The following is an 11,940-nucleotide window of genomic DNA, read 5'->3' on the forward strand; positions in this document are numbered from 1 at the left end:
TACATCGGCTTTATTGTATATCCATCCTCTATCCTCCATCAATCCATCTTACTCACGTTCATGGCTATATACTACAAAGCAAGTTTTAGACATCAGTGTACACTAGCTCTAAACATATCAAAGTTCAGTGGGGCTTAATATTTACCTACAGCATGTCTAAGAATTTACAGTGATTTATGATGTGTGTTATATGCATGCTTGTGTGTTTTAACAAATGCATTTGCATCACAGAGCACATGTCTCCTCCAAACAGAGACTATGAGGTCCCAAATCAGGTTCCCTCCCTCCTCTTCCCAGGCAATTCCTCACTCCACACCACAGAAGTAAAGATTCTTCCTACAAAAAATAAAAATAAATACCTAAAATAAAAAATAAATAATGAATTAATTTCACACATTCTAGAACTTTCTTAACCCTATATGCACTCATACACTATATCCTTCATAGTAAAAAGGATTTTTTTCACTAGGTATAATGTTTTGGGGATTTTTTTTTTTCGAGACAGTTTTTTTTTTTTTCTGTGTAGCCCTGGCTATCCTGGATCTTGCTCTGTAGACCAGGCTAGCCTTGAACTCATAGACATCCACCTGGCTCTGCCTCCCGAGTGTTGGGATTAAAGGCATGCGCCACCACCGCCTGGCGGGTATTTTTTTTTTTTATATACCAACAATCAGTTTCTTTTGTTGCTAAATTATATTATCAGATCATATCTTGGCTTGTTTTTCAATTTTTCCTTTTATGAATAGCAGGGCTGTTTGGGGGGTTTGACTGTATGAATTATACTGCTCTGGATAGACTCACACAACTTTAATATCTATACATACTTGTGTGTGTGTGTGTGTGTGTGTGCTCATGTGCACACATCAGTGTGCATGTCACATGTATGTGAGTACCTTCAGAGGCCAGAAGAGGGCATGGGATCCCCTAGAGCTAGAGCTCTAGGTAGTAGTGAGCCACCCCATGTGGGTTCTGGGGACTGAACTTGAGTCCTCCGAAGAACAGCAAACATCCTGAACCACTGACTCATGTCTCCAGCGCCCTCCCACACAATTCTTTCAGAAATCATATGACCGTGTGTCTCTTGGGTAAATATCTAGAACTGAGATGCTAATGTTACTGTAAGTTCAGTTACATAGAAACATTGCATGTTCAGTTATGTATACAAAACCCCCACCCCTTCCACTGTAGTGAGTTATCATCTCACGTGCTCCCCAAGGATGAGTGTTCGGGGCGCTCCACACGTCTGTCTACATTCATCACGGCCACTCTCTTCAGTCTGAACTGTTTCAGTGGGTGTGTAAGGACGGGATGTCAATGTGCTACTAGTTTGCATTTCCCTGACAACTGAGGATCCTGAGCAGTGTGTCTGTGGGCATCCATCTGTCTTCTTTGTAAACTATCTGTTCAAGTCCTTTGTTTTCTTGAGTTTCCTGCTGGAGGAGCACTCCAGTCTAGCTCTATCCAGACACAAACTTGAGAGGCGCTCACAGAAAGAGTCTCCTCTTTCTTGGCCTTGGAACATCGGTGAGAGTCAGACATAGGGCCTCCCCGAAGCCCACCCCCGTGGCTGGCTAGAAGACACCCATTTGAAAAGCGATTTTGCACATTCAGGAGTAGATGGGGAGAGGGGGTACAGCTGAGAGGAGAAGGAAGGTGAGAAACTGGAGACCGGCAGAGCTTGAGCCCAGGAGCTGCCCCCCATGTCCAGGTTTCTGGCTTCAAGGTTTTACCCTGCAGGACCTATCACTTCACTCCTGCATCGACCCCTCCAGATCTGGGATCTGAGGCAGTTATTTCTGCCACCCACTAAGTCTGGCTCTTTTCCTTTCTAACACAAGAAAGGACCACACATCCCATCTCCTTTGAAGCCAACACAGCTAGGTGATCTGTTTTGGTGGATGGGATTCCTGAGCAGAACTACTTAAGAACCTGAGGCTGCATTGGGGTCTCTACTTCTGTAATAGGCACCATGACCAAAGGCAACCTGAAGAGGAGAACATGTATTCCAGCCTGCTTCCATAGCGCATCATGAGAAGTCAAGGCAGGAACCTGGAGGCAGGCGCTGATGCAGAGGCCATGGAGGAGTGCTGCTGACTGACTTGCTCCCCATGGTTTGCTCAACCTGCCCTGTTATACCATCCAGGACCACTTTCCCAGAGGTGGCACTGCCTCCAGAGGGCTGGGCCCGCCCACAGCAATCAGCAACCATGAAAACACAGCACGGGCCAGTTTCCTTCAGTCCAGTCCTATGGTGACGATTATCAATTAGATCCCCTTTCCAGATGTGTCAGGGTGACAAAACTAGCGTGCACATTGTGTCATGTATACTACTGCGGCAATTGTGGTGGCCCTGGATTCAAGTGACTACCATGACCACAACTTTGCCGACAAAAGTCCAACTCACAGCACTGGTGTGAAACAAACCGTTGTGGCGACTGTCGGCTGCTACTACAGCACAGTCCGCCCTGGTCTCTGCAGAGTTCTTCCTTCCCCATCAGTTGCCTAAAAGGTGCATTGGGACTTAAGTGACCCCGCTCTTTCTCCCCACGTCTTTAGATATGTCTCCATCACTCTGTGAAACCGATAGCCTGCTCGTCTTACAGGAAATGAATAAATGTAACAGTGGAAACTTGATCTAGCCACTGAGAGTTTTCTCTCTCCTTGCCTTTTCTTTTTCTTTTCTTTTCTTTTTTCTTTTATAAGCAGCAGGGAACCGGTTTTGATTTCCAACGTAAGCTAACCAACAAAGTGAATTAGGGCCCATTTCAATTCAAGCAATAACAAACACAACTTCATTCCGTTTTGAAGTAAGGATGAAGTATAAAGACCATGGGAACATTAGCTCTCCCTGGGATCACAGAGGGCTCTGAGTTGGCAAGCAAGGCAGCATCTTCCTTGAGAAGTTAGGACCCAAGAGGAGAAGCTCGGTACCCTGGATGACAAAGGTACACAAGACCCAGCGTTGAGATGGGCCACCGAAGGAGAAAGGGTCAGCCAGTCAGACCCATCTCTAGCCTCACGTCTTCAGCAGAGCCCCACAGCCATGGCTCATCTCTGGCAACCAGCCCCTGCTCAGTTACCATCAGCAGATCCATAGCTTCCTAAATTGATGGGCCAGTCAATGTTTTTGTCTCATTAGCATATCCAAAGGGCATTAACTAAGGGTCTGCCATTGGCTTGGGGAGTTAACAAGTGAATAAAAGTCGAATTGATTCCGCACAATTCAACAAATATGTATTGATCATTTCACAGGGTCCAATAATCACAGTTCATCTATGACTTTGTCCAAGATGAGGTAAGGGCTGGTTAAGTCCCAGGGATGAGAGTGTCAGCTGGGAGCTGGCTGGCTGCTGGACTTGTGTCAGAAAACACTCACCCTGACGCACAGTTGACTCCTCACACTCCAGACAATGGCAGCAGCTACAAATCATCAACTGTAGGCTTCGTGTTCTCAATTCTGATGGCAATTTTCACTCTCTCCCTCTGCCTGGCTTCTCTTGAGGTCTTAGCCTTGGGATCTGGACTCATTTTTGTGGCTGTATCAATATCCTTCATGATGGCCCAGCTTGGGTTGAATGGATAATGACCCGCTATTTCGATTACCCTTCATTTTGCAATTTTAGTTCAATCAAGAGTAAGGCTTAGGGCTTGTAGCCCTACCCAGCTCCCCTAGGTTGAGGTCTTAACTCCCAGGGCTGGGAGTCCCCGATGATCACACATGGAACTATTTAGTTACCAGACAGCGTCACACTGTGGAGAATTACACCAAAACCAGCTTCTCCTGGGTCTGTGCCTCCAGACTGAGCATCTAACAGTGTCGGGGAGTGGCTGGGGGCCACACAGCTGAAGGCTCTATCCCTCCCTGCCTACTCACTTCACCATCACCCTATGAGTACAGGTTGCTTTTTATTCCCATTTTACAAATGTGGAAACTGAGGCACAGAGTCTGAGGCACAATGAGTTTGTCAATGGTAGAAATGTAATTTGCCTCTGAAAGTCTGACCCTAAGATCACAATGAAGTTTAAGGAAATTGGCCCCTAGCAGGGGTCTGGGGTGGTGAGGAGGATATGTGAGCAGAACTTGGTTCTGACATAAAGTAAATCCAGAATGGTTCCAGGGAGGACAACTAGACTCCAAATTGTAGGAGAAATGTAGAGAGACTTATAAAAATTAACCTCAGTCATTTAAACATTGTTTTTAAATTAAAAATTATTTTAAATTTATGTGTATGAGTGTTTTGCCTACATGTATGTCTGTGTACCACATGCATGCCTGGTGCTTGAGGAGGCCAGAAGAGAGAGCTGGGTCCCCTGAAACTGGAGTTACAGGTGGTCGTGAACTGCCATGTGGCCATGTGGGCGCTGGAAATCTACCCTGAGTCCTCTGGAAGAGCAGCCAGTGCTCTTCACTACTAAGCCTTCTCTGCAACTCCCGACTTAAATATTTTCATAGATCTTGGAGCTGTCATATAAGACAACAAAGGACAACCACACAATAGCGTGTATATTGTGACCATATTTATGTAAAAACAAGACAGTTGTAAAGAAGTCACTGGAAGGATGTGAATAAAACTTAGTCAAGCGGTGGTGGCACACGCCTTTAATCCCTGCGCAAATTGAGTTCCAGGACAGCAAGGACTAAACAGAGACACTCTGTCTCAAAAAAACTAAAACAAACAAACAAACAAACAAACAAACAGTGTTTACCTCTGGGGAGGGAAGAAAGGTAAGGGAAATGATGGAGAGAGTTTTCCCACTCAGCCTTATGGCAGCCTTTATTTGCTGTTCATAGTTTATCTGTGTAACAGCCCTGGCCTTGGCTGTCCTGGAACTTGCTCTGTAGACCAGGCTGGCCTCAGACTCACAGAGATCCACCTGCCTCTGCCTTCTGAGTGCTGGAATTACAGGCGTGCGCCACCATTGCCCAGCTTGGATGCAGCTATCCTAAACAATAGTAAATGTGCTCATTAGGATGGGGAGAAACTGGGATTTTAATTGCAAAATGGTACGGTTACTTGGGCAAATTCTTGGATGGTTCCTCAAAATAGTAAATGAAGAATTAGCATTCAGTGCAGCCATCCCGCCACCGAGCTTGTGCACACACATGTGCATAGCTGCGTCATTCACTAGAGACCCCAAGTGCAAACAATGCAGGTGTCCATCAGTGGTGAGTGCGTGGACAATGATGGCGTAGTCACAAAGCAGACTATGATTGGGCCTCCAAAAGGAGCGAAGTGCTGAAACATGCTATTACATGGATGTGCCTTGCAGGTGTGATGCTAAGGAAAACAAACCAACCCTAGAAGACTCTATGTATTAATCAGGCTTTCCGTCACTGTCCTGACCCCCGAGTAAAGCAACTGAAAGGGAAGAATAATGTACCATGGCTCATGATTTCAGAGCATGGTCTTTCACTCCATGGACCATGGTGAAGCAGGTGTCTGTGCAGAGAAGACTGGCCTCACAGCAGACAGAAGCAGAGAGGGGGCCACCGGGGTGGGGCTGTTGGCCAGGTATGCCCTTCAAAGGCCCGCCTCCAGCACCCCACTTCCTCCAGTGAAGGCCACACCTTCTGAAGTTTCCACTTCCTTCTGGAAGTGTCTAACCAGCTGAGAGCCAATTTTTCAAAGCTAAGCATGGGGTGGGTGGGTGGGTGGGGAGGCGGTAAGGGGAACATTCTAGTCAAACTACAGCACCACGTGCTGTGGGTTTCATTTATATGAAATGTTCAAAAACAGAAATCTCTGGAAACAGGATGCAGAGGCCGGATCCAGAGCTGAGGGTGAGGAATGAGTGTGATAAAAGACTTTCCAGAGCACCTGCTCCTCTTCAGGTAATGAAGATGCTGTAAAGTCCAATTGTCAATATTATTGCTTAACTCCCAATACACTAAAAACTGCTGAGCCCTTTGAGCAGGCAAATATTATGGTATGTGAAACAGATCTCAATAAAGCGGTTATTTTGAAATCTGAAAAATGTACTTCTTCAGGAACTATTACAGACTCTAATATTTTAAAACATCAATTATATATTATGAATGAATGTGTTCACCATGAAACACTTAGATGATGTTGAAAGATATAATTAAAAAATAAAACTAGCAGAGACTGAAAATTTTGTAGTAAAATAATACCCGTTTTTATGAAAACTTCAGAAAAATGTAGAAGTCTCTAAGGACACACAAACCTGGCTTCCACCCCGAGAGCCTCAGGCTCCCTGACAGTGATAACCAGTTCTGTTTGCTTCTTAACTCTGATAAGAAGTTATCTCTGAGCTGGGCAGTGGTGGGGCACGCCTTTAGTCCTAGCACGTAGGAGATAGAGGCAGGCAGATCTCTGTGAGTTCAAGGCCAGCCTGGTCTACAGAGCAAGTTCCAGGACAGCTAGGGCTGTTACATAGAGAAATCCTGTCTTGGGAGAAAAAAAATACCCCTGAATATTTTCTGTTCACATGTAATATAGGTATAAAATGTATAATTCATCCATTATACATATATAGTTACAGACATGCATATGTATACACATATAAAAGTACATCTCTATGTAAATATTCATATAAAATTACATATGTGGGTCTTGGGGTGTAGTTCGGTGTAGAGTGTGTATCACTTGTACAAGGCACTGGGTTCATCCTCTGGCATCCACTTGTACACATAAACACATTCTTTTAAAGATAACTGGGATCACAAATACAGATTATGATCTTTGCCTTTCTTCATACGTGTGTGTGTGTGTGTGTGTGTGTGTGTGTGTGTGTGTGTCGTGGGTTCACATGTGCATGTGGAGACCTGAGGTTGGCATCCAGTGACTTCCTCAGTTACCCTCCACTTCATACATCGAGGCAGATCTTTCACAGAACTCAGTTCCCCCTTTCAGCTAGTCTGGTTAACCAGCTTATTCTGGGGATTTCCCGCTTCTACCAGATTTGTCTACCTGGTTCTTACACGGGTTCTGGGGACCCGAACCCTGGTCCTTGTGTTTACATGGCAAGAACCTTACCCACTGAGCCATCTCCCCGTCCTGACTTTTCTCTCTGCATCGGTCCCTTTGTGTCGAGCCTCCTTTGGACAGCTCTGTGACATCACTACCGCTCGCTGCCTCCTGCTTTCCCCTTTCTGGCACTCTAGCCTCCCACATCACAAGCAGTCACAGGTGATTCCCAGGACAGTCCCCAGGTCAGAGGTCAACAGGGCACAGGTGCTGCTGACCCATGACCTCCCCAGGCTCTGGTTTATTAAATAGCTAATTCCTACCCCATAGGACATTCTAAACCACATCAAGATGTGCAATGAAAAGGTCCCTTCATCTCATTCTATCTGTCCTTGTCCTGGGACATCACATAACAAACATACATGTATATATAAATGTATGCATAAATATACACACATGCATGCAAATACACACACATACACACAATGTATACACACACACATATATATACACACATGTATACACATGCACATATACATATATACATATGTGTATGCACACATATAGACACATACACACATGTATACACATGCATAAACATACAATATAGGCATATACACATATATAAATACACATGTATGCATATGTACACATGTACATGCTTGCGTGTGCATACACACACACACACACACACACACACACACACACATGCGCGCGCGTGATGTGGTAAAGTAGAGAGTTGCTGGGCTTTGATTCATACAAGGTGAGCTCAAAATCCCAACTTCATCTTCCATCCACAAACTGGCAATTGGAGCTGTGCCCTCTCTCTGACCCACAGCTCCTGGCTGTGCACTGAGGATGACATTGGCCTTTTGGCAGTTTTAAGGGTGTCGGGGTGGAGTCTGGGATAAGGTGGACACTCCATTCTGAAGCTAGAAATGAAGATAGCCAGCCGGGGCAGCTGCCTCTCCAGTCCGCAGGAAGCTGCAAACATTGCCCGGTGACTGTCCTGTCCTCCTTTCCTCCTGCCGTGCCCATGACTCCCCACGACCCACCGAGGAAGTGGGGCTCCACTCTGCACCACTCATCAGAATGCCAGACTCGAATTATGCAACAGGAAGTTTCTGTTCGTAACAAGATATAACCCAATCACCAGCCTGCTATTGATAACTCATTATGTGTTGCCTCTCCCGAGCCTCAGCAGTGAGACGCTTTTTGCCATAATGATTCCACAGCACTTCGGTAATGGCCTCCCGACGGTGTCGATCAGCCCCCTCCCGTGTCCAATAATATTATTCTGCAATCTGTCTTGGGAGAATGCTTAAAAGCTTTTCTCTCATTGTCTCCATTTAACTCATGTATTATCTGAGATTTTACATTAAATGGCCATTCTTAATATCCCTGGATGTGTCACCTCTTCTGGAGAGGACACTGACACAGTACTTACCCTGTTCCAGCGTCTATACTAATCGAATCGGCCTCCCCACTTCAGCAGAGAGCAGTGCGTCCCACGCAGCAGCAGCATTTAATCTGGACAAAGAACTTAGGAAAGAACAAAAACAATTTAAGCGGCAGTTGCTTAAATGGGAAGGTGATTGAGGCAATTTGTTTCATAAAAAGGAATTAGCAGATATTGAAGTCAAGTTGTGGAAGGAAGGTCAAAAATGCCGGGATTTATCGCGCCCTGGACAACCCACAACAATGGCGCTTCGAAAAGCCTAAGCCTGACAAATGGCGGATAAACATCTGGGTTTTGATGCAAAGGAGAAGAAAGGCAACTAAGGCCTCCAATCTGCACTGTGATCTAGTGATCTGGTAATTGAAAGGCCCCGAAATCCACCCGGAAATCCTGAGGCTTCACCAGGTCCTCAGCCAGGCTTAATCTGCCTGTCCCGCACCGAGGAGAGCAGAAGCCCGGAAGCCGACTGAAGCACCTATTTTTACAAAGGATGTGTGGTCACTGAGCACCCTTCCCCACGAAATCCAAAGGAAAAAATAAATAAATAAAAAGGAGTTGCCGAAGCTCCAGTCCCTTTATGGGGCAACTGAGCAACACTGCCTTTTGCCTTGGCAAAGAAAGTTGCATCTCACTAATAGATTGGGGGCAGGACATGGGATGCTCCCAAGGACCTGTGACGGAGAAGATGCTCATTCTGATATGAAAGTGCTGAGAGGAGGGCGGGCAGAGGACGATGAGTCAGCCACTCAGGTGACATGGGCACAAACGCTCTCAGGGACAGAGTCAGAATCCAAAGGCTAGTGAGCCCAAGGAGGGAGAAAGGAGATGATGTCATCTTTGGAGCTAAACTGATCCAGGTTTGGATTCTACCTTGGCTACATAATCACCCACTTGACCTCCCTGAATGTGTATAACAGGATTAAAAATCTTGTAAATATATGTGACACATCTTACATGATGTGTTGCACATAGTAGGTGCTCATCTATGTGCCCAATATAAAACACACACACACACTTCTGTGGCCATCTGTCACCTGATGGATTGTTGTAGCTAAAATTCCCAACCATTAATTGGATTGCAGATTGATTTGTTTATTTCATTTGAAAACAGTGGGCAAATACAAAAGAAATTAAAATGATAGGGAAATTTACATGATGGAATTTGCTTTGCATTTCAAAAATTAATCTTCAAAAACTCCTTGTCATTGGGGTCACCAGGGTGTCACCAGCAAACACCACGGCAGAGCGAGCTGCTTTGCCACCTCCTTTATCCAAAGGTATTTATTTTATTTTCTGTTTGCATTCTGGCTCCCGGAGTCTCTAGGCTGGCATCATGTTAGATGATAAATCCATTTGTTTGGGCAACTTCAGGAGGAATTTGCCCAGAAAACTGGCTGGAGCTGCCTTTGAAAAAGCCAAATTAAGTCTCCAGCAGACTGGGGTCCCTTCCAAATGAGTTCCCAGTAGGCAGGAAGCATCCGGTCGGGTACCGTGTGCAGCCTACACTGAGAGCCCAAAACCATGAGAAACAAAGACCCCCAAACCATTGGCAGGTGGATCGATTGGCAGGTACGAGACCACATTCCTTTGTCTGCCGCCCAGCTTATTCCCGAGCCCTGTCCACCCTTCGTGGAGGAGCAAAGCTTAAATGCTGACAAATTCCCCCCTCCATAAGAAATCGCTCCTGCAATTTGTCTTTTTAGCTGAGCTTCTGTGGGCCTGTGTAGCATTAAAAAAAAAAATTGTTGTCCTTGTCACCTGCCATTTTTCCAGCCAGCCTGACACCCCCGGGCTTCCCAACAGCTCTCTCCAGCAGGAGCTGTCTGTGAGCTCTTAGCACCACCAAATAATTGAGGGTGACACATCCCTTGTTCATTGTTTTTCCAGCCCTGCAAAAATGCAAATATTCCATTGTAGTCATTAATTTCCCCATCCTTTCCTGCAAGCGGCTCATCGGCGTGGTCTCATGAAAAAAAAAGAGAGAGAGAGAGAGAGCTGAAGGCAGGCGTAATTACAAACTGGTGGCACCAGGCTCCTGCCCACGGAGGGGAGAATCTCATCAGATCAGATCTCAGGGAGGTGATCAATCACACCCGCTGACAACCATTTTGCTTCGTTTGTTACAGATGTGAACATGCTTAATTATTTGTAGTGTAATTAGTTCATGAAATGTCAGGAAATGTCAAACTGTGTTCACAGCACAGAATTTTTTTTTCCCCTCACCACAAAGAGCGGCGAGAGCAAGTGTCACTGGGAAATGAGAAGGACAGTGTCTACAGGCAAATGGGAGAAAGGCACAGGGAACAAATGAGGGTCAAAATATTGAGATTAGGCATTTTGGAGAAGTCAACTTTCAAAAAAAAATATTCCAGGTGTGTGTCAGACAAGTGGGCTGTGACAAGCGAGACATTGCTAGGGTCCTGCCAGGGGAGTTTGAGTTTGAGTCTGTTAGCCGTGAATTTAAAGGCGATGGATTTTAATGTTAAGGGATGTCATATTTTTAGCAAGATCTGGACCTGTGGAGACAGCCTCTCCCATATATCCCTGTGCTAGAAGTCGGAGAAATTGCCTTCTTCCTTGACTACTTACATTTAGGTGAATAAAAGACCAGGCATGGAGTTGGTCTCTGGGTGAAGGAAGAACATCCTGCCGTAGGAAGAAAAGGTACCTGCCCTCAAGGAAGAGAGCAACATCCTCCAGCTTGGTACACATCTCCTTCCCTTTGGACACTAGCGAATTCTCCCCATAGTAAAAAAGCCAAGATTCCCAAGAGAGGTTGGTGTTGGAGGTAAAGGAACTTGATTCCTTCACTAAGTTCCCAGAGCAAAGTAAGCCCACCTGAGACATAGTCCAGTATGGCAGTGGCCCTCTGGACAAGAGCACACACTTCCTGGTATATGACTCTGTCTAGGGTTTGTGTCTTTGTTTATTGTTTATTTTGTAAGATTGGTGGATGGTTAGGTCATGCTAAAACTAAAGCTGTCTAGCCACAAAACAGGAGTCTGATAATTCTAGGAAGTGTTGTGACCTGCTTGTGAACTCAGGGTGCCACGAAACACACCCTTAGACAAGCACCATTCAGCAGCCTGATCACTTCCATCAACCAGTGTGCTAGAACCCACTACTCCCCCTCCCCAAAGAGAGAAACACCCTTGTGAAAAGCTGAAAGACAGTCAGTTGACTGACACCTTACAGATGCTCTCTGATTGACAGCCTGTGGTTGAGTCTCTCGACAGCTTCTCTGCTTAGCAAAATAGTCCAGCAATCTTCAGATGGCAGAGCTGGGCGCCAAAGATGGCCACAGTTGGTGAGTGCTGACAGACGCTTCCTCCTCTGCTGGAGACCCGGTCAAGTTTGAAGATCATACCCCAGGATATTCAATTGCCTGAAAGCTTCATGAACTCAATCTCCAAAGAATGATCAGCTAAGCCAGACTGTCTCTGGTTCATCTCATCTCTTCCTCACACTATGCCAACTCCATCTGCGAACGGCTCCCGGGGACTTCCATGCCTACCTGAGCTGGTAGCCTAGGGGTTGATTAGCCCATGCTGT

At 45.8% G+C, this 11,940-nt stretch overlaps 1 long non-coding RNA gene across 1 annotated transcript in view; it reads right to left on the reverse strand.

Moving 5' to 3' along the window:
* Window positions 1-7,761: 7,761 nt before the first annotated feature.
* LOC121829339 (uncharacterized) overlaps window positions 7,762-11,940 on the reverse strand; it is a 17,535-nt gene continuing 13,356 nt past the window's right edge. Inside the window, exon 4 of the long non-coding RNA XR_013051164.1 lies at window positions 7,762-8,471. This is a non-coding gene — a long non-coding RNA (uncharacterized LOC121829339). The remainder of the gene's footprint in view (window positions 8,472-11,940) is intronic.

This window comes from Peromyscus maniculatus, chromosome 5, assembly GCF_049852395.1.
Source record: "Peromyscus maniculatus bairdii isolate BWxNUB_F1_BW_parent chromosome 5, HU_Pman_BW_mat_3.1, whole genome shotgun sequence".
In the NCBI taxonomy this organism is placed as follows: domain Eukaryota; kingdom Metazoa; phylum Chordata; class Mammalia; order Rodentia; family Cricetidae; genus Peromyscus; species Peromyscus maniculatus.